Below are 23,950 nucleotides of genomic sequence, written 5' to 3' on the forward strand. Positions count from 1 at the left end.
TGAACAATGAGAACTCATGGACACAGGAAGGGGAACATCACACTCTGGGACTGTTGTGGGGTGGGGGGAAGGGGAATGGACAGCATTAGGAGATATACCTAATGTTAAATGATGAGTTAATGGGTGCAGCAAAACAACATGGCACATGGATACGTATGTAACAAACCTGCACGTTGTGCACATGTACCCTAAAACCTAAAGTATAATAATTAAAAAAATTCATATATATATATTTGAAGAAAGTAAGTTGTAAAATAATCTATAACAACATATGTTGCTATATATGTTTTATTCATGTGTGTACTTGTGTATATTTGTGTGTGTGTATATTTATTTGGCAATATGTATATGAATATACACACAGATGCAAGTATATCCATCTATACTTGTGTAGCAAGTATATATATTTGGAAAACTATGTATATTGTGTGTGTGTGTATATATGTGTGTGTGTATGTATATGTGTATATATATATGTGTGTGCATGTGTTTATATATATAATATATCGCCAGATGTATATACTTCCTATACAATTATAGATAGATATACTTGCATATACATGTATATAGATATACACAAGTATAGCTATTTAATGTCTATCTGTAGATATATATCTCTCACACAAGAACTGTTAATTGCAGTTTTATATGGGAGGGAAAACTTAATGGTATGGGATGGGATAAAGACATTTTTGATGTATAATTTTTAATATTTGAATTGTTATTATATATTTTATTTTTGTTAAAATACAATGAAATATTAAAATAGGAATCTTTATGATATCAGTTTAGTCTAAATATGTAAGAAAGAAGGCCAGATTCTCTCATATTCCAAAATGAAATGCTAAACCATATAAGTAAGACTTGCAAAAGAGGTAAACAAGAACTGGTTTTATAATCTGTACCTAGACAAGAGATGGATTGTATATTAGAAAAAGAATTTCTTTAAAGACTGTTGTTAAATATGTTGAAATGGTGGGAGAATCCTTCAATTAATTTGAGAAAAATTTCAGTGTGACTTCTTAGAGAGTTCATCCTCTTTTGTTTGAAAGATACAGTAGGATCAGTTCTGATTCACACCTGACAATTTGAAAGGCCAGAGGCTGTTTTTAGAACCTCGTACTCTGATAAGAAAATAAAAGGTAAGTCTGTAGACATTCAGAATTTGTTGGACTAAATGGTGTGTGTTTCCTGTGGTCAAGAGTGGGTTATATGAGGAAGATTTAGCATCAAATTTTTTGCCTGGAGGTGAAATGGGAACACAGGAAAAAGCCTTCATGAGGTTGTATCAAATGCTTAACATGTAGGTGACTGTGCATTGATGATTAATTACCCAAGATTGAAAGAAATGATGCAAGTGAATGTTTTCCAATACTGAAGGAGAGCAAAGGGGATTTTCAAAATTACGATGAAAGCCCCAAACTTAATAGGCTATTAGGTTTTAACACTTGATAAAGGTTGACACATGCATACCCCTATTTAAACACGACTGTAATTAAGATATAGAAACTTTTGGTCATCCAGTTTCTTCATCACTCTTCGCAATCAATCCTTTTTCACACTGTAGCCCTAAGCTACCAAAGATCTGGGCTCTTTGACCATTAATTGTCTCTTCTTCTTCCAAAACTTCATATAATGGAAGACAGCTAGATTCCTAATCAAAAGAAGTCACAGAATATGAAGCCAAGTCGTTGTCTCAAAGGCTTGAGAGTAGCATTGAAGAAAGTAAATGGTATAAGACAAACAGTCTATTAGTCGAGGTTTTGTCAGAATGAAAACCAAATGTGTTTGATCCTTTATACAGGGCAACTTTCCAGGGATACTGAGCTAAAGCATGTCCAAAGGCTAGTCATAAAACATTTTTAACATTTAGTTTAATAAATGATTCTTTTGACTACTTTCTAGTAACAAGAGACAAAGTATCCATTTTCTAGACTTCAGTTCTTTCTGAAGTTCACTTCCCCATTGCACTCATAAATACAGTACATTTATGTCAGGCATGAGCTAATTAGCTGTGCAGTTTCTCATTTTTAAACAAAGAATTATAATACAGTAAGCTATTAAAAAGATATTAAAAATAAAGATCTAAAATTATGTTTATGTTTTGTGATATGGGTCTTTTGTCAGGTTTAGTATTTTCTCCAAGTCTGTAGTTTGTCTTTTCATCTCCTAATAGGATCTTTCACAGAAAAAAAGTTTTTTTTCAATTTGATTAAATCAAATTTATTGATTTTTTTCCCTTTCTTGATCATTTCTTTGTGAAGAATCTAAGAAATTTTCATGAAGTCCTAGATCCAGAAATTTTCTCCTATGATATCTTCTAGCAGTTTTACAGTTTTATGTTATACATTTAAATCTATGATACATTTTGTGGTACATTCTTTTTTCCTATGGATAGCTAATTGCTCCTGTGCCAATTGTTGAAAAGACATCTTTATTGAATTGCTTTTGCACTTTTGTCAAAAATCAGATGGCCATACTTATATGAGCCTGTTTCTGGATTCTCTATTTCGTTCCACTGATTTATGTGTTTATCATTCTATGAATATTACACTCTTGATTGTTTTACCTATGTAAATCTTGAAATTGAGTAGAATAATCCTCCCAAATTATTTTGTTTTTTCAAAATTGTGTTGCTACTCTAGTTCCCTTATATTTTTATATAAATTTTAAAATAATCTTGCCTATAGATACAAAAAAAATCTTGGATAGCAATTACATTAAATTTGTATATTAATTTCAGGGGAATAGATATCTTTACTATTCAGAGCTTTCCAACCCATTTAAATTGCATTCCTCTAAATTTATTTAAGCATTGTTTCATTAGTATTTTATAATATTCAGTGTTTAAGTCTTGTAAGTGTCTTGTTAAATTTATGCAAAAGTATTTACAATTTTTTGAGCTAGCATAAATGGCATTACTTCGGTTTCTGGTTCCAGGAATGTATTTTCAGAATCTAGAATAGATTTTTGTATATTTATCTTATATACTGACAACTTGCTTGATTCGCTTATTAGTTTTAAGAGTTTGTTTATAGATTCATTAAAGTTTTCTCTATAGACCATTATAACATCTGCAAATAGGGAGACTTTTTTTTTTCACTGTTCAAACCTGTATGCCTTTTATTTTATTTTCTTGCTTTATTGTGCTCGTTATAAACTTTAATGGCAGTGTTGACTGTGGGTCCCCTTGCTTCCTTCCTCATCAAAGGTGGAAACATTTCTGTTTTTCCCAATTATGACATTACCTATGATTTTGTCAAATATTCTTTATCAACTTCAGAAAGTTCTCCTATATTTATATTTTTCTGAGTTATGTATTATTATTTTTAATTAATTCATAATAATTGTACATATTCATGAGGTCCATAGTAATGTTTTGATACATATAATGTATAATGTTCAGATAAGGGTAATTAACATATCCATCATCTCAAACATTTATCCTTTATTTGGAGAATGTTCCATATCCTCCTTCTAGCCATTTGAAACTATATGTTATTATTAAGAATGGTCGTCCTACTCTGCTATAGAACAAGATAACTTATTTCTTTCTAGCTTTAATTATGCTTCCTTTAACAAAAGCTACACCCCTTTATGATCAAGTGAATAGCATATTAAACATGATAAAATGAATATGTCTTCATTTTGTCTAAATACTTTGTCTATATCAATTGATATTACTGCATAACTTTTCTTTTTTAGCCTGTTGATCCAATGAACTTGATTAATTTTTCAAAATTGAACTAGTTTTGTATACCTGGAATAAATACCACTTGGACATGATGCAGACTTTTAATATATTTCTCAATTCTATTTACTAATATTTTGTTTGTTATTTTTTACATCTAGTTCCATCAAGATATTATCTGTACTATCATTTGTGTCTACTATCTTTCCCTTTTATGTGTATCAAATAATACTGGCTTCATAAAATGACTAAGCAAGCATTTATTCTTCCTTTACCTTTGGAAGTGATTGTGTAGAATTATTGTTCATTATTCTTTAAATGTTTGCTGGAATTTTCCAGTGAATCCATCTAGGTGTGGATTTTTTTTTCGGTTTGTTTAAATTAAAAACTTAATTTCTTGAATAGTTATAGTGCTATTCAAATTATCTGTTTTAAATTGGGTGAATTATAGTAGTTCGTGCTTTTCTGGGAGTGAATCTTTTACATCTAAGTTGTCAAAAGTGAGTAACTACTTGTAGTATTACCTTATTACACTGTTGTTGTGTGTAGGGTCTATAGGAGTATTTCCTTTTTCATTGACTTTTCTCTGATGCCTTAGTCTTTTCAATTTTAGTGATTTCTATTCTTATTGTTATTACGCCTTCAGCTTGCTTTGCATTTGTTGTTGCTTTTCTTCTAGCTTATTGAGTAGCTTAGATTTTGTGATTTGAGACTCTCCTTTCCAATATAAGTGTCCCATGGTATACATGCAGTTCCTTTGTACCTTTCTTCCAGTCTTGCTACCTTCTTTTGTGTTTTGTTAATCTTGTGAATTGATATGCTTTGCTTGTTTTTGTTTCTTAATTCGTGTAGTTACTATTGGTATTTTTTGTGATTACCGTGGGAATTATGCAATATATCTTATAATTAAGAGTTCATTTTAAGCTGAAAACAAGTTAAATTCAAGTATATGCAAATCTCTTCACTTTTTCTTCCTCCCTGCCACACTTTATTTATTGTTGTCAAAATTTATATCTATTCATGTTGTGTACCTTTGAATATAATATAGTTATTTTTTAAACTTTTGTTTTTTAACTTTTTGGGGTGGGGGATTATACATGTGAGCCACTGCATCTGGCTGTTGCTTACTTTTGATATTTTTTAAACTTTCTGGAGGTTTATAATTTACTTGTAAATAAAAGTGCATAGTCTTTTATTTTCAAAAAAATTGAGTACTATGATAATCTATAAAATACATGTGAGTTCATGCATGTGTGTGTGCCTACAAATTACATCTCTTAAAAATGTATCATGGACATTTAAAAACCATTGTTTTTTTAACTTTTGTACTAGAATTAAAAGTGACTTACCCACTGCCATTACACTAATATAGTTTTTTTTGTCTATATATTTGTCTTTAACAATTGAGTTTTATGCTTTTTCTTATCCTGTTGCTGTTTTACATTTTAACTTGAACTCTCTTTAACATTTCTTGTAAGACAGGTCTATGGGTGATAAACTTTCTCAGCTTTTGTTTTTGGGAGAAGTATTTATGCCTGAATTTTTGATAAACAGATTTGTCAGATATTGTACTCTTTGCAAGTTTGTGTGTGCATTTGTGTGTGTATGCACATGTGTGAGTGTAGGTGTTTCTTTTTTAGCATTTAAATATAATATCTCACTCCTTCCACCCTACATAGTTTCTGGTGAAAAGCCTCATTGTCTTATGCAGGGTTCTCTTTTACATGATGAGCCACTTTGCTTTAAAAATTATTTGTCTTTGAGTTTTGACAATTAGATCATAGTATTTCTCAATGTAGATATATTGGTTTCATGTTATTTGTTGCCCTTTGGGCTTATTGGATCTGGAAGTACAGTTCCTTCTTCATATTTTGGAAGTTTTCAGTCATTAATTCTTTAAATAAGTTTTCTGTTTTTTTCTTCTACTGTGATTCATAAAATGTGTATATTGGGTTGCTAGATGATATCTCATAATTCTCCTCAGTTTTATTCATTCTTTTTCCTTCTTTTTTTTCTTTTTGCCCATATGACTAAATTATTGCAAATGACCTGTCTTGAGATTTTGTCATACTTTTTTCTGCTTAATCTAGTCTTCTGTAGAACTCCTCTAGTAAATTTTTTAGGTCAGTTATTGTGCTCTTCAGCTCCATGATGTCTGTTTGTTATTTTTTATATTTTCTATTTTTTAATTAAAATTATCTCTTTGTTTGGACACAGGAAAAGGAACATCACACACCGGGGCCTGTTGTGGGGTGGGAGGAGGGAGGAGGGGATAGCATTAGGAGATATACCTAATGTAAATGACGAGTTAATGGGTGCAGCACACCAACATGGCACATGTATATGTATGTAACAAACCTGCACATTGTGCACATACCCTAGAACTTAAAGTATAATTTAAAAAAATGAAAAAAATAAAAAAATAAAATTGTCTCTTTGTTCATGCATTGTTCTTGTGACCTCATAAACACCTTTATTATGTTTATTTTAAACTTTCCATCGTGGAAATAATGTAACTCAATTTCATTAGGGTTATTTTCTGAATATATATCTTGTTTTTATTTGTTTGGATCATCTTTGTCTGTTTCTTCATTTTTCTTTATTTTGCATGTTGATGTCAGCATATTAGATAGAGCAGAAACCTCTCATAGACTTCACAAACTAGCCTTTTACAAGAAAGAACCAATCAGTCCAGAGATTCTAGAGCTCTCTACCATGCCTCTCCCTTTCCAGAATGAAGCAGGCATCTGTGGTTATTTTCTGCTCACTCTGTGCTGAGCCAGAAGAGAAACTATGGCATTTCTCAGTCTAAACTGCCACCTCTGTCATTCTCTATGCAGCTAAGATACATCAGCGGTCCAAGATTGACAAGGTAGATGTCAGATCTTTGGGAAGTTCTGGAAATGTTAGGGTGTTGGATATGTGTATCGATTCTTTTCCTTACCAAAGGGGAAGCTGGAAGCTGGAGTTTTTCATCTGTTTACTTTGTGCTGAGCAAAGGCAAAAAATCAAAGGTGTCTGCCAGCCTAGGCTGCCACCTCCATTCCCTGTCAGGTAGCTAAACCATGTTGCACAGATCAGAGCTCCAAGGCTGGTAAAATAGGATTTAGTTCCCTGGGAGCTTCCTTGGAAAATCTGGACACTGGACACATGAATCAACCCATTTCCTCCCCTGGGAGAAGTTGAAAACTAGGAGCTCTTCTGAGGATATGGCACTGTGCTAGGGCAGAGATTCTAATGAGAGAAGGTCCTAAATTTCCCTACCAGCTTTGGGGAGTCTAGTTTCACATTCACCTAAATATAGGAGCCTTTCAATTGGATTCTAGATTTCTTACAAAGGGAATTTGTCCATGTATTGTTGATGAATCATTTTATTTGTGCGGAAAAGAAGAGTCCAGGACTTCAAACTCTGCCAATTTGCTCTTACATAGTTTATTTTAATGCAATTGTTGATAAGTTAGAGCATAAATCTGCCATGTTATGTTATTTTCTATTTGTTCTCTGATCTTTGTTTTTCTCTTTTTATATTTTTTCTAAAGTCCTGTAGGTTAGTGTAACTTTTTAGTAATTTTATTTTGCTTTATTCCTTTTGATCTGTAATATTTACATGGATCTCTATTTTATATTTATTATTAATGAACATTTTATATTTCAATGGTTACTCCATATTACATTAATATTTATAAAATATATCACAGTCTGCTGGATTCAAAATTTATAAAACCTCAAGTAAAGTGTTCGAACTTTACCTTCTTAGGTCCATTTATCCTCTTTCATCTCTAGTCAAATTGTCTTCAATTTTTTCTTTGCATACCTAGGGATATACATTTAAGACTTGTAATTTTTGCTTAAACTAGTTAGCATAATTTAGAAAAGTAAAAAGGAAAGGGACTGTATCTTCCCATATTTTGCTCTTGTTATTTTCATTTCTTTCCCTTTAACATTTCAATATCGTACTTTTATTATTTCATTTTTTTCCCAGAGAATTTCCTTCATCCGTTTATTCAGGATAGATGTGCTGGCAATAAATAAATAAACAAATAAAATAAAATAAAATAAAATAAAAAACCTCCTATGTTTCCTTCACCTGAAAATGTACAGATTTTTTCTACATTTGTTTGTATGTTTTCACTTGACATAGAGAATCCCATGTGACAGTTTTTTTAATTTTTGTTTTGTTTTGTTGTTGTTGTTGTTGTTTTCCTTAACACTTGAAAAACGTACCACTTCTTTCTGGCCTCAGTGGGTTCTCAGGAGCAACCCTCTAAGGGTTATCCATGTTCTTCATTCAGATTTTTTTTTCCTTCTACGTACTATTTTTGTTTTTCTGACTGTTGTCAAGAGTTTCCTTGGTCTTTGCTTTTCAAAAGTTTGACTTATATCTTAATTTGTATTTATTTTGTGTTACTCTGTTTTGGTTTCTCTCAACTATTGAACCTATAGGTTTATGTCTTTTTTGAAGATTGGAAAATTTCAGGCATTATTATTAAATACTTTTTTAGGCCAAATCTCCTTCTCCTATCTTTCTAAAACTCCAGTGTTAGATATTTTATTACAGTCTTTTATGTCCTTGAGTCTCTGTTCATCTTTTTTTTTCCATTCAGTCTGTTTTAGCTGTTGTTCACATTGAGGAATTTTTACTGTTCTGTTGCAAGTTCTTTGATTCTTCCATCTGCCTTTTCTATTCTGCTGTCAACCTTATTCATTGAGTTTTTAAATTTTAACCGTTGAAACTTTCTGTCTGAGATTTCCACATGCATCTTCTTATATCTTCTCTTTTTTGCTGACACATTCCAGTTTTTAATTTGTTTCAAAGATATTTATAATTGCTTTTTGAAGGACTTTCATGATGCCTAAGGAAGATAATTCTCATATATTTGTTATCTTGTAATCAGTCAATTGTCTTTCCTCATTGTAATTGAGATATCCCTTGTTTTTGACATAATGAATGATTATTTTCTATTAAAACCTGTACATTTTGGGGCATTGTATTATGAGACTGTCAATATTATTTCAATATTGTGTTTTAGAAGGCCCTCTCTGGCCCTACTTCATATTGAGGAAGATGATAACACTTGCTCATTACTGGCAGATGTGGTTAGAATCTAGGTTTTCCACTGCCCTCTCTCACTTCTCAGGTCGGCAGGGGAGAGGCTCTTCATCACAGGTGGGCAGGTGGCTGGACTGATTTCTGGACTGATTTGCTAAATCAGGCTCCTCTCTAGACCTCTGTTGATATCATCCTGTCTGAGAGTTGCAGGTAGCTTCATTATTGCTTGGAAGTTGTAAAATTCTGATTTTCCCTATGCCTCCCCAATAACTGTCACTTTCAGGAGGGGAAGGGTGATTCCTTACTTTCAGATGGTAGTAGAAGCCTAGTACTAGGCAAGCCTTTCCATATTGTCCCACTGACATTATAATGGGGGTTCACTGCCACCCAGCTTGAATGAAAGTCCCAGATCCATAATCTGACACTACTGGCAGAAATATGGAGTAAGTCATTGCAGCCTAATGCGTGTGGAAGTTTTGCCTCTCTCCTTGGCCTTTCTGGGGGACTAGCGGTGGTTCAACAGTTTTTTTCTTTGGTGTTTCTCTGAAGTAGAGTAGTTATTATCTAAATGTTATTTGTCTTGCTGGGCTGCTGTTTCCTCGTCCTTTGAATCGAGATATAATATTTTATTGGGGCATTTAGAGTTTTTATGTCTGCACCTATTGGCATTTTGGAGTTGATGCCTTCGCCAGTATCCATGCATCCAATTTGATTTATATAAGCCAAAAAGGAAAATCCAGAGAAATCATCACTGTCCTCAGGTTCTGAGATACCCACCTAATCTGCCTTTTTCGTTGCATCTTTCTTATGATATCTATTAAGATGTTCAGGGTATTTTAACTCTCAAAACTCAAAAGAAAAGAATTAAAAGCAAAATCAAAAGCAACTCAATTACTCAATTAAATAATAGGCAGAAGACATGAAGAGACATTTTACCAAAGAGGCTATACAGTTGGAGAACAAACACGTGAAAGGATGTTTAACATAACTAACCACTGGGGAAATGCAAATTAAGATAACACAGGGATATCACCACACATCTATTAAATCATCTAAAAAAGTGGTGACAATATCAAATGCTAAAAAAGATGCAGAAAATCTAGATCTCTAATGCACTGCTGGTGGGACTGTAACATGAGATAGTCACTTTGGAAAATAATTTTGCAGTTAAAAAAAAAAAACAACAAAACTAAACATGCAATTACTATGTGGCCCGGGTATTATACTGGGCCACATGGTAATGTCTGATATAATATATATTATATATTATATAATATATTATATCGGACATTTATTCACTAGAAATAAAAGCACACAAATGAATATTTATTACAAATCTATTTATACTAGCTGAAACCTGGAAATAATAAAAATATCCACTATAAATAAATGATTAAGCAATCTTTGCTACATCTACACCAAGGAGTACTACTCAGCAATAAAAAAGAATGAACTACTGACACATGAAATAACTTAGATAAATCTCAAGGAAATTATCCTGAAGAAGAATCTCATCTCAAAAGATCACATACTGTTCTATTCAGTCTGTGAAAACATTTTTGGCTGGGCGCAGTGGCTCACGCCTGTAATCCCAGCACTTTGGGAGACTGACGTCAGATACATATATTAGCCAGGTGTGGTGGCATATACCTATAATCCAAGCTACTTGGGAGGCCTAGGCAGGAGAATCGCTTGAACCCAGGAGGCGGAGGTTGCAGTGAGCCAAGATTGTGCCTCTGCATTCCAGCTTGGGTGTCAGAGCAAGACTCTATCTCAAAAAAAAAAAAAAAAAAAAATCTAAGTGACAAAATTGTAGAGATAGAGAACACAGTGGTAGTAGTCAGGGTTTAAAGATGATGGTGCGTTTACTTTTCTAGGGCTGCTATAACGAAGTACCACAAATCAGATGATTTAAAACAACAAAAATGTACTATATCACAGTTCTAGAGGCTAACTTTCTGAAATTAAGGTGTCAACAGAGTTCCTCCAAAGGCCCTGAGAATCTGTTGTTTTCTTCTCTTAGTTTCTGGTGGCTGCTGACAGCCCTTGGCATTCCGTGGTTTGTTGCTTCTTAGCACCAATTTCTGTTTCTGTCTTCACACAGCCTTCTCTGTAATGTTGGATGCTCTTCCTCTTATTATTAGGACACTAGTAACTGTGATTAGGTCCCATCCTAAATCTAGAATATTTTCATCTCAAGGTCCTTAACTAATTATATCTGCAAAAAAAACCCTATATCCAAAACAGCTCACATTCCAAGGTTTTGAGTGGAAATGATGGTGAAGGGCAATGAGGTGAGTATGATTTAGTGGGATAGTATGAACCATATCTTATGGTGATGAAATAGTTCTGTATCTTGGTTGTAGTGATAGTTACACAAATATACACATATGATAAAATGGCATAAAACTGCAAGTACACACTTTTCTGGTTTTGATATTATTTTATAATTACAGAAGATGTAACCATTGGGGAAAACAGGCTAAAAGCTACCTGCGACCTCTCCGTACTATCTTTGTAACTTCTTGTGCATTTATTATTATTTCAAAACAAAAGTTTAGAAATGGGTCTAATAATTTTCTTACAGATGACAACAACTTTCTCCTATTTATGTCTCTGTTTGTGTATATATACATATATATGTATTATATATATTCCTCACTTTACATTGTATCTGTTACAAAAACAATGCTATATGCCTCTTCAAAAAAGAGGAAACATTGATAATTACTAAAATGTGTCCTGAGTCATGTGTCCTGTAGTATAATAAATTGCTTATATTGTCAAAGAGTTTATACATTTTCTCAGAAGATTGTAAGAATGAGAGTGATTGTTTTATTGACTGTTCCTGATTTAAATATTAGGCCTAGAGTGTTGTTGTCTGTGTAATGAAGCTAAATTAAGACCCAAATTAATTATAAAGTGTCATATTGCATCTTACGTAGTCAAAACTCCATTCTATCCTCAAACTGATTTATGTGTATTTAATGGTTTTAGTTAAAAAGAGGACAATAGAATGATTAAAGGTTTTTTTAAGATCATAGAAACTTTATCCTAAAAATAAAATGGAACATAAGCAATCTCTGTATTTGCACAAATCTTTTACAAAATGGACAAAATAGAATCTTGTAAAGGGAAAATCATTGGCATTGAAAATACTGGATATATATGTACACACAAACACACACTCTCCCTCTCTCTCAATTGTAATGTGTCCTTTAAAGTGTTTCAAGTATGCTATTACTAAAAGAATTATTTTAACATCATTTTGCCTACTAAAACTTTCTTATTTTCTAAAATGTATGGAGGGAATTCTTCATGGTTTAAAGCCAAGTTATTTTAAGGTAGCTGACTGGCAGTTGTCTGCTTTATTAGAAATGAAATTCCTCCTTCTCTGTCTACCTGAAACTTAACACAAGATATATTACCATTGAGAATTTAGTATGATTAGGATTGATAATTCTTTTCAGAGAAGATCTCTGTAGATGGAATCAAAATGTCATAAGGGAAATACAGCTGTAACAATAGAACAGAACTGCAAAGAAAAAAAAGAATCACAACTCAGGTTACGGATTGTTTGTAAGAAGGATGGTACTATTTTCTAATTAGACTTGAATTTCTAATTGCAGAAATGAGTCATGAATTATAATTTTGAATTATTCTTAATCTCAATCACAACAGATTTACAATAAATTTTTAAATGACACTTTTTCCCACTTATCATAGCGTACGTATTAATATCAAAAATTGTACCCTAAATTTATCTAGTGTCTTCAATGACAGAATATCAAAAGATATTGTACAGATTAAATTGCCTCACTTCTGTGGTAGAAATCACTAAACATTAAAAGCAGTTTTAGTACATTGCAAACTGATCTCATATGTGAAGTGTATAATTTACTTTTCAAAATCAAATCAAGTTAAAATTGTTAAGAAAAAATAATTGAACAAAGAAAAGTGTTAATTATTTGTTATAAATAAATATTGAGCTAAATATGAGAACCATTCTATTAGAAAAGCCATTTCAAATTCTGACGTGTTATTCAGGATTCAAATGTGTTTCACTACCCTTTTTGTGCAAACTTATAGACCATGAGACAGTGTGATCTTGAAGGTGAATGGTGATTATTTAGGATGAGATCTTTCAGTCTGGACCTTTGTGTGGAAAATTTTCCTTTGTAAATTACATTATAATGCAATAATTTAAAGTAACAGGGAAAGTTCAGCAGAAAAGATGTTTTAATGATTCCTGTGTTTGTTATTTCAGACTACTTCAAGCCATACAGCCAGTTAATGACAGAATTCAAAATATATAAAAGCCAAACATTGCATTGTATCATTTTGTTCCTTTGTCCCATCCTCTCTACTTCTACTTTATTCCTAACCCCAGCCCCAACTGCTGTCTTGTCTAAAGTCCTTCACTTTCCATGTCAGGATAAATCTATTAATTCATAGCACTCTGTTAACACTTATCAATGTAGTACAATAATTTAAGTATTTATTTCCTTCTCTAGTCAGCTCCTTGAGAATAAAGATTATGAATTATTCATGTCTGTTCCTCCAAGTGCCCAAATGCAGTGACAAGTACATCTGACAGCCTTTTGTTTCAGACTCTTTTTCTCAATAATGTTCTTATACCAAAAAGCAGTGGAAGATAGATATAGTGTCTTCTTATAGAGCAAGAGTATATTTTTTAATTGTCCAGAATAGTAAAGGCAACATCACTCACCTAGGCAAAGGATCAGTTTGCTTGCAGTCCATTATAAAATGTTTGCCTACCCTAAACCCAGAGTTCCTCAGTTATGATTCAAACACACTGCATGCAGTTATCAACTTGGACTACTCCATGTTGTCCCCATGGGACTTAATGTTGAAGAAAAAGAAATACAGCTATGAAGTTCATCAGGTTCTTTGTGCCGTGAATTAATATAAATCCTTTGTCTCTGTCTCCAGAATCTCAGATCTCTTCTATTAGCATTCATGAAACTATGACAGGCTAACTTATTAATAAGCATTCAAATAAAGGAAAACCTCAGACACTGTACTTTTCTTGAAATTAGTTACTCATAGATATGAACTATGAATGCCAAAAACAAAAACAAAAAACAAAAAAAACAAAACAAACAAACAAACAAAAAAACTAAAAGCCCAATCAATGATCTGGTCTAAAATTCTCCCATTTCATATATTAGGAATCAGAGGTTCAGAAAAGTTGTGACACCCTCTAAAATGACGCTTCAAATGTATTTTTGTGAATGTTTAGTAATATATGAGTAATTATTAAATCATATCAATACATTTTCTGATTATACAGAAAATAACTATAAAAGCATGCTGCCATATGATGTTAGGACTGATATTTATCATTTGCATGTACAATCACATTGGCACGTGATGTACTTCTTTAATTCTTCAGAATAAAAGAAAAAACAAAGGAAAATATTTATATACTTATACAACATGATAAGATCAGGTGATATTATGTTATGACATGCTATATAAAGAAGTTTTTGAGTAGTCTAATTAGAAAAAAGTGCAATGATTAATTTTTTAAATATCCATCATAGGATAAGCATCTGAGTTTTAGCAAATCTACATTATTTCATATCTAACTCTATATTGTCCAACAAATTAAATCATGTTATTGATTTAAATTTTACTGATTTTTAAATTAAGGTCATATTCAAAGGGTATTTTGTTTTTTTCTCTAAACCTGTGTGAGCTATAAACATGAGGAATCTGTATTTACTATATTATTACATGTAAATATTACTTGTAATGATTTAAATTAACAAGGAAAGTTCACAAGAAGTTTTCCTAAAGAAATATGTGCATGTACATTAACTTACCTTTTAGAAACTCTGCCCCAAGACATAGACTCAGTTACTGACAGCACATATACTATAGCTGTTCCTTGGTGTACATGGGGAATTGATGCCGGAGTACCTCCCCGAACACCAAAATCCACAGACTCATGTTTAGCAGTCAGTCCTGCAGAACTCACATTTAGGTAATGTAGGCCCTCCATATAAGTGGGTTTTACAACCTGAGAATACTGTATTTTTGATCTGCGTTCTGTGGAAAAAAAATCCATGCATAAGTGGACTCACGTACTTCAAACCTGCATTGGTCAAAAGTCAACTGTGTATTAAAACTAAGCTCTTTCCATTGTGTCATTTTGACTCCCTTGTTACTATTTATCTAGAGAAGAATAATAGAAAAATTTCACTATTATCTATTAAACATTGATAATGTGAAATAATTTCTGAATCCGAAGTTACTTGATTGTAAAGGCTAGTAAATGATCCAGTAGTTGTGATCCAGTTGTTTGAAGTTCTATTGACAAAATGCTATGGCAAAAATATAAATCATTACCCTATTATTACTGATTCTGTATTGCAATGTATTTGAAGACAGATTTATGAAAATCAATGCTTAGCTAAATTTTATAAAATCTCTTTATTTTCTTACTACATAATTATGACTTAAACACATGATAAGATTCTGCTGCCTTCTCAAACACTCAGTTCATCAAAAGTTAAATGCAGTCATTTTGGATATAATCCCATCTTTTGGTAAAGTGAGTACATTGTGTGGTTGGTTTATTCATTTAAGGTGTTATACATAAAATGCTCATTACTCCATGCTCACAAACCTTAAATTATTTAAATAAAGTCTCAGGATACAAAATCAATATACAAAAATCACAAGCATTCTTGTACACCAATCACAGACAGAGAGCCAAATCATGAGTGAACTCCCATTCACAATTGCTTCAAAGAGAATCAAATACCTAGGAATCCAACTTACAAGGAATGTGAAGGACCTCTTCAAGGAGAACTACAAACCACTGCTCAATGAAATAAAAGAGGATACAAACAAATGGAAGAACATTCCATGCTCATGGGTTGGAAGAATCAATATCGTGAAAATGGCCATACTGCCCAAGGTAATTTATAGATTCAATGCCATCCCCATCAAGCTACCAATGACTTTCTTCACAGAATTGGAAAAAAACTACTTTAAAGTTCATATGGAACCAAAAAAGAGCCCGCATCGCCAAGTCAATCCTAAGCCAAAAGAACAAAGCTGGAGGCATCATGCTACCTGACTTCAAACTATACTACAAGGCTACAGTAACTAAAACAGCATAGTACTGGTACCACAACAGAGACACAGATCAATGGAACAGAACAGAGCCCTCAGAAATAATGCCGCATATCTACAACTATTTGATCTTTGACAAACCTGACAAAAACAAGAAATGGGGAAAGGATTCCCTATTTAATAAATGGTGCTGGGAAAACTGGCTAGCCATATGTAGAAAGCTGAAACTGGATCCCTTCCTTACAGCTTATACAAAAATTAATTCAAGATGAATTAAAGACTTACATGTTAGACCTAAAACCATAAAAACCCTAGAAGAAAGCCTAGGCAATACCATTCAGAACATAGGCATGGGCAAGGACTTCATGTCGAAAACACCAAAAGCAATGGCAACAAAAGCCAAAATTGACAAATGGGATCTAATTAAACTAAAGAGCTTCTGCACAGCAAAAGAAACTACCATCAGAGTGAACACGCAACCTACAGAATGGGAGAAAATTTTTGCAACCTACTCATCTGACAAAGGGCTAATATCCAGAATCTACAATGAACTCAAACAAATTTACAAGAAAAAATCAAACAACCCCATCAAAAAGTGGGCAAAGGACATGAACAGACACTTCTCAAAAGAAGATATTTATGCAGCCAAAAAACACAGGAAAAAATGCTCATCATCACTGGTCATCAGAGAAATGCAAATCAAAACCACAGTGAGATACCATCTCACACCAGTTAGAATGGCCATCATTAAATAGTCAGGAAACAACAGGTGCTGGAGAGGATGTGGAGAGATAGGAGCACTTTTACACTGTTGGTGGGACTGTAAACTGGTTCAACCATTGTGGAAGTCAGTGTGGTGATTCCTCAGGGATCTAGAGCTAGAAATACCATTTGACCCAGCCATCCCATTACTGGGTATATACCCAAAGGACTATAAATCATGCTGCTATAAAGACACATGCACACGTATGTTTACTGCGGCACTATTCACAAGAGCAAAGACTTGGAACCAACCCAAATGTCCAACAACGATAGACTGGATTAAGAAAATGTGGCACATACACACCATGGAATACTATGCAGCCATAAAAAATGATGAGTTCATGTCCTTTGTAGGGACATGGATGAAACTGGAAAACATCATTCTCAGTAAACTATTGCAAGGACAAAAAACCAAACACCACATGTTCTCACTCATAGATGGGAATTGAACAATGAGAACTCATGGACACAGGAAGGGGAACATCACACTCCAGGGACTGTTGTGGGTTGGGGGAGGGGGGAGGGACAGCATTAGGAGATATACCTAATGCTAAATGATGAGTTAATGGGTGCAGCAAAACAACATGGCACATGTATACATATGTAACAAACCTGCACATTGTGCACATGTACCCTAAAACCTAAAGTATAATAATAAAAAATAAATAAATAAATAAATTTATATATGAAACAAATGTGATCCTCTTAGAGGTTACTGTTTCCTAAGGGTAGAATATTGTGGCTATTTATCATTCCTTTTTCAAGTAGAAAGATACTTGTAACACACAAAGGGAAAAAAATATGAGACAGGAGAAGCAAGGTTCAATTGTTTCTTAATTGTCAAACATGTTCACAGTAGAAATTCCTTGTAGGTTTATTTAAAGCAGTTTGCATGCTAGTTAAGCCCTCTATCAGAAGCTGGTAAAATGCAACAAATTATACTTTAGACTTGTTGCAATAAATTAACATACTTTCTTACAGTTTTCTCTCTATGCAAATATTATTTTACTCAATTGTAATTACATCCCATTTGCAATTTACAAGTTAATAAAACGGTATTCTGTAAACAGTGCAGTTACCAATAATTCTCCAGAGAACTGTAGCTGACTTTATTAACAGATTGGGTCATAATTGTATATACAATCAATTCACCTCAACTGATATTTGGTTATATTACTCGTAGATAATTTTATATGTAAAAAAAACTTTTTCTAAATTAAATTTTTAAAACTTCTTTTTCAATTGTTTCTCATGTATTCACTATTATTTTCTATACCCTTTGGCCTGAAGTAAGTGCTCAACAGAAATGAAAAAATGGAGGTTGTGGAAGGAATAAATATACGTAGTCCTTAATCCATGAAGCCCACTAAGTGACTTGGTTGTCTTCATGAAAAATGTGTTTTCCATTAATATGTGTTTCCCATCACCCTCACCCTGGTAGTAGCGTAAAAGATGAGAGTGTGAGTAAATGACTGTACATGTGGATTTTTAAAAATTTTTTCTTCAAATAAAACATGAATAACATCATATAGAGATGATATATTGATGCTATTTATACATACAGCTTTTTCAATAGGTAACTTCCACTCTGAGCAAGTGTGACTTATAGATCATGATAATAAAGTAATTCAGGCAGCCCAATGCTTTCACTGATCATTCTTAGCACATACAAAGTTTTGTGCTTGCTTAACATTGCAAAACACATTATTAAACTAGAAATTAAAACTTTAACTCAATATAATAATTAAAACTTTAAACATAGTTTAAAATTTTGTCACCTTCAACTCACTCAGTTCAAGGGTCTTTGAGTTAAGGAGTCTGAATTTGGGAAGGAAATGTGGTTAGTTATTTATTTCAGATTCTTCTTATCTTTGGAGATCATGGCACTATTTTTCTGTGTAAAAGTTTTTTAAATAAACTTAATGGACTTCTGTTGTGTACATGTAATGAAAGAATACCAGAGTGAGGCCCAGATATCCATCCTTCAACCTACTTAACTATTCATCTTTCTATCTGTAGATCCGTCTATCTAGTTATATGCTTATTTATATTTTCAGCCTATATCTGAAATAAATTTGTTGTTAATTCAGATAAATAACCAATCAGCAAGATAAAATATATAAAGTAGTTCGGCAAAGAGATCACATAACTACAGAAAAATAAAATAAAGGACGAAAGAAAAAAAAATGAGATTTCAGTACCAGCAAGTAAGTGAGCTAATAATTCACACATGCTTAAGGATAAGTTGCTAAATGTCTTGCTTTGGGTTTTTTAATAGATGAAGCAAATAAATCAATGAAATATATTAGTTTGATGCCCATAAAATGAAAGCCAATGAATGGATTAGGACAAGAGATTGAAGGCCTGGAGGAATTTTGTCCTCTAAGGCCTGATAAAAGGACACCAGCTAATGTTATGGAAAAAGATCACAATGTTAAAGTACAATTTTTAAAACTAAAAATCATCACTTTCTTGTAAACATAAACTTCCAAATATCCTATCAAATTCATTAATTAATGTGGAATCAGTAAGATACTATGATAGGTTCAGAGATTATTTGAAAAGTTAGGTATTTATAGTTAAAGTTAGGATAAGATTGCTCAGTTAGATACAAAACTGGTTAGTGTCCAATATGGCCATACAATATAACCTATAGGGTTATCCCTTTCCATGGAAATAAAATTTTTGCATATTTATCAGACAAAAATTTTTAAGTTAATAGCACTTGATATAGCACAGATGTTTGTCCCCTCCAAATCTCATGTTAAAATGTGATTCCCAATGTTGGAGTTGGGCAAGGTGGGAGGTATTTGGAGCATGAGAGTGGATCCCATGTGAATGGCTTGGTGCCCTCCCCCATGTTAATAAGTGAGTTCTCATTCTTATTAGCTCATGTGAGAGCTAGTTGTTTAATAGAGCCTGACATCTTTCTTGCTTTCTTTCTAACTAGGTGACACATCTGTTCCTCCTGCTGCCATGATTAAAAGCTTTCTGAGGCCTCACCAGAAGCAGATGCTGGTTCCATGCTTCTTGTGTAGCCCGCAGAACTATTAGCTAAATAAACCTCTTTGCTCTATAAATTACTTACCCAGTCTCAGGTATTCCTTTATAGAAGTGTATTATGGACTAACACAGCCCTGAAGAGTTGTGAAGATATGCTAGAAGATAGAAGAGTCAAGCTGGACATTACACTGAAAATGTAAGCAATATATATTTTTTTTCTTTGAGACAGAGTCTCACTGTGTTGCCCAGGCTGGACTGCAGTGGCATAATGTGGCTCACTGCTACCTCTGCCTCCCAGGTTCAAGTGATTCTTGTGCCTCAGACTCCCAAGTAGCTGGGACTACAGGTGTGCACCACCACACCCTGCTAATTTTTGCATTTTTAGTAGAGATGGGGTTTCACCATGCTAGCCAGACTGGTCTTGAACTCGTGGCTTCAAATGATCTGCCCTCCTCGGCCTCCCAAAGTGCTGGGATTACAGGCGTGAGCTACTGTGCCCAGCCAATAATTTCTTAATATATCATCAAAGCTCAAGAGAGCATTATAGGATACTGAAGATGTCACTGGAAAATAAAGAAAAAAGGAAAGTGGATAAAAGTATGCCGAAATCTAGATGAAAAGTATCAAGATAAATAAAAAGTTGTATAAAAGTGATGAAAATGAGAAACAGGAAAATATATGCTCGAAAAATATTTGAAGTCTCTTTCTTTTAGTTAAAAATTGCTTTGAGTGTAAACTTTCCCATAACTAATATAGCTTATTCAAATATATGCTGCCTATGAATCTTATATAAAACTTTATTTAATTAAAGAAGGCTCCCATGCATAAAATCATTTTCCTTAAGAAATGAGGAAATACATATTTATTTAAAATTCCTTTAAGTCATTTTGAAAGCTCTAATTCCTTCTTATGATGAGCTTGTTATCCTCAATTTTATATCTGTATTTGGTCTTCAATTAAATGTACATCACAAGAAACTGAAAAAAAACCTTATCAATTATTATAAATGAAAAGAATAGAGAGAAAGATTCAGTGGAAACTACCAAAGTAGTATTTAATTATCAAAGGCCAATAAATCATCTATTTATTTAAATACTTAGGGCATGTTCCTCTTTAGTATTAATCATTAAGAAAATATTCTTGGAAATTATCTGGTTGTACATTCCAAATAGTAGAGAGACATTTCTAGGAAGTTATCTTTAGACATTTTCTTGACTGTATCCAGTCTTTGGAAAGTTGCTACCATATAAGGCATCACTGAAACTTTTATTTATTTATTTATTTTTTTTGAGGCAGAGTCTTGCTCTGTTGCCTAGGCTAGAGTGCAGTGGCATGATCTTGGATCACTAAAACCTCTGCCTCTGGGGTTCAAGCGATTCTCCTGCCTCAGCCTCCTGAGTAGCTGGGATATAGGCATCCACCACTGTGCCAGGCTGATTTTTATATTTTTAGTAGAGACGGGGTTTCACCATCTTGGCCAGGATGGTCTTGAACTCCTGACCTCATGATCCACCCACCTCGGCCTCCAAAAGTGCTGAGATTACAGGCGATGAATCACCATGCCCAGTGCCACTGAAAGATTTTTCTAACATTCCGATTAAATCTATATCTCTACCATTTCTATTTATGGGTTCTATTTATTTTTTGAATCAAAATATATGATAATCAAAATAAATAAACAATAAACTAGAAGCAGCTCATGTACACTGCTCTTATCATCTGTCTTTAATATGACCAACAGTAAAATATGTAAATTGCATTATTATGTTATCATGGCTTGCCTTAATATTTTTGCTGTATGTACAAAAAACATCCAACAGCCTTCAGTTCTTCTTCACACGACAGCTCCCTGTATGTGCTCCATTTTTTCCCATACTTTGATCTGATTCAAATTAATCTGCAGTCATTATAAAATTTATTGTCTAAATTAAATAACATTATGTTAGTGTGATTCCTGCCCCTATTCAAAATTCTTGTTGATATGCTACACATTCATATTTAAATTTTGGCAGCAATCTTTCCACTACTGGATGGAATAATTCATTGCAAGCCAACACTCCAACTTAGTAGAACCAAAAAAAAAAAAAAAAAAAAAAAAACAGATGAGCTTTTTAGCTTAGCAGAACTGAAAGAGAAGATGAGTTCTTTTCAGTTAGAGAACTGAAAAAGCAGAAAGAATTGCAGTGACAAATTTCAAGAGAAATAAGAAGTTTTCACTGTTGATCTGCAGATGACTTTAACTTGAGGAATATTTGTTAATTCTGGGCAGTGGATAAAATCTGAAAATTTGGACATCACAAGGGAAAATTTCATACCCTGGAAACCAAAGAGCCTTGATTGTTTTGTCACTTATCAATGCACATTTTCACAGTGAGATAAAATGGCCTCTGAACAAATAGTTAAATTTCAACATTTAAGACACTTGATATCACAAAATAGGATTACCAGTTACTATGAAATAGTCTTTTATTTAGCTGAAATTATGAAACAAAAACATTTACTCTTTGATAGGACAAGACTCCATTTCCCATACACATACATACATGGAAACTATTAATGTCTCTTTCCACTACTGGATGTCTCTATTCTGGCCCTACCTTGAGTCCACACATTCTAGCTTTCACCTAAATTCAATATATCTCATGAAATAAACCTTAGTGTTACATTTTTGTTCTCCTATTTACCTCATATTTTTTTTTCTTTCATATGCCATGAATAATGATATTTGGTCAATTTTCTTACCTATGTTCAACTTAACAGGCCCATTTAAATATTACTTCTCTTTCATTGCTTTATAAATAAAAGTGAATTATTTAAATATAAAATAAGTTCTTCATATATGTGAGTCACTTACATTGCTTTGGGGTGTCAGTGGAGATGGGTCCTTTCAGGGGAACCATGGAGTCATAAGATAACATTCCACTTCTGCAGAATATAATATTACATCCTACATTTTACATACATTATAGCTTGACATTAGTATCACTCAACAAACAATGCGTATCAAAATTTCCTCTAGATTTTTTTAAAAGTTCGATTTCTTGAAGACCTAGTTCAGAGTTACATAATCCCAATATCTAGGGATGAATCTTCGCCATACTTTCATTAAGAACAACTGATTTTTATTGTGAATCCATTGATAATTTTACTTTCTTTCATATATGTGTGTGTGTGTATGTGTGCACGTGTGTGTGCATGTGTGTGTATGTTTGTGTGTATCCCTAGTTTTATTTTCTGCAGTTTTATAAATTTTATTTCTTATACATAAGAATGTAAAATTATAAATATATATTTTTATACTAAATATATTTTCTATAGATTTAGATAAGTTTTGGTATTTTGATGCTAAAGTAGGTAGTGTTACATTGCTGTCCAGTTGTTTCATATGAATTAGTCTCTTACAAAACTAGATTGTTGGTGTCATACAGAAGGGAAATGGTTTGTGCTATCTCATAGCAACTGAAATATCTAACAGAAGCTACACATTTAATAGTCTCAATAATTATTCTTGATTAATTGGTGCACTCTTCTTAATAACGAATTAAATTCACCCTCCCACTTCTCTATGCAATTTCTCTTTCTTTCCTCACTCAACGCTCCTACATGTCAAGTTTAGAACCTTTAAAGAACAAAAAAGTACTGGCTCAGTAAATAGTGGTATTCTAGGCAGATTTTCAGGGGGAAGAATGCCATAGCTATTAGTCATCACAGTTTGAATATCAACATAGTTGTTATTCAGTGTATTTGGAGGTCCCACACTAAGGAAATAAAACAAAGATTGTATTTTTATAGTTTAAAGTATAATTGGTCAAAGACAAGTTTTGATACCAGTAAGTAAAAAATAAATCAATCCAAGCCCTATTTTTATAATTTAGAATGATTATATAATTTAGAATGATTCTTTCTCTACAAATAATAAGGTAGGCAAGTCTGCCCCAGAAAAGTTTGTAGCTCCTAATTGCTTTGTGGTTACTATTACAAAATCACTTTTAATAATAAACAACAACACTAACATTAAATTCGAATATTAGTCATTGGCCCTTGTGCTTTGTGTTCTACATGCAGTCACATTTTCTTAAAACAACATGTGGTAGGTACTGTTATATAGCTTTTATATTATGAATGATTAGTCACATGTAATAATGGATATGAATTTTATGAGAGCAATTAGGCATAAAATATAGTCTTTTTTGTTTTTATTTATTTATTTATTTTTTTGAGACAGAGTTTTGCTCTTATTGCCCAGGCTGGAGTGCAATGGCGCAATCTCAGCTCACCACAACGTCTGCCTCCTGGGTTCAAGCGATTCTCCTGCCTCAGCCTCCCGAATAGCTGGG

General features: G+C 32.9%; 1 long non-coding RNA gene across 1 annotated transcript in view; it reads left to right on the plus strand.

Moving 5' to 3' along the window:
- The window catches only part of LOC131383794 (uncharacterized), a 196,700-nt gene extending 177,917 nt beyond the window's left edge, over positions 1 to 18,783 (plus strand). The window contains exon 4 of the long non-coding RNA XR_009214078.1: positions 18,701 to 18,783. This is a non-coding gene — a long non-coding RNA (uncharacterized LOC131383794). The remainder of the gene's footprint in view (positions 1 to 18,700) is intronic.
- The last annotated feature ends 5,167 nt before the right edge of the window (positions 18,784 to 23,950 follow it).

This window comes from Hylobates moloch, unplaced genomic scaffold (assembly GCF_009828535.3).
Source record: "Hylobates moloch isolate HMO894 unplaced genomic scaffold, HMol_V3 SCAFFOLD_6, whole genome shotgun sequence".
Taxonomy (NCBI): Eukaryota; Metazoa; Chordata; class Mammalia; order Primates; family Hylobatidae; genus Hylobates; species Hylobates moloch.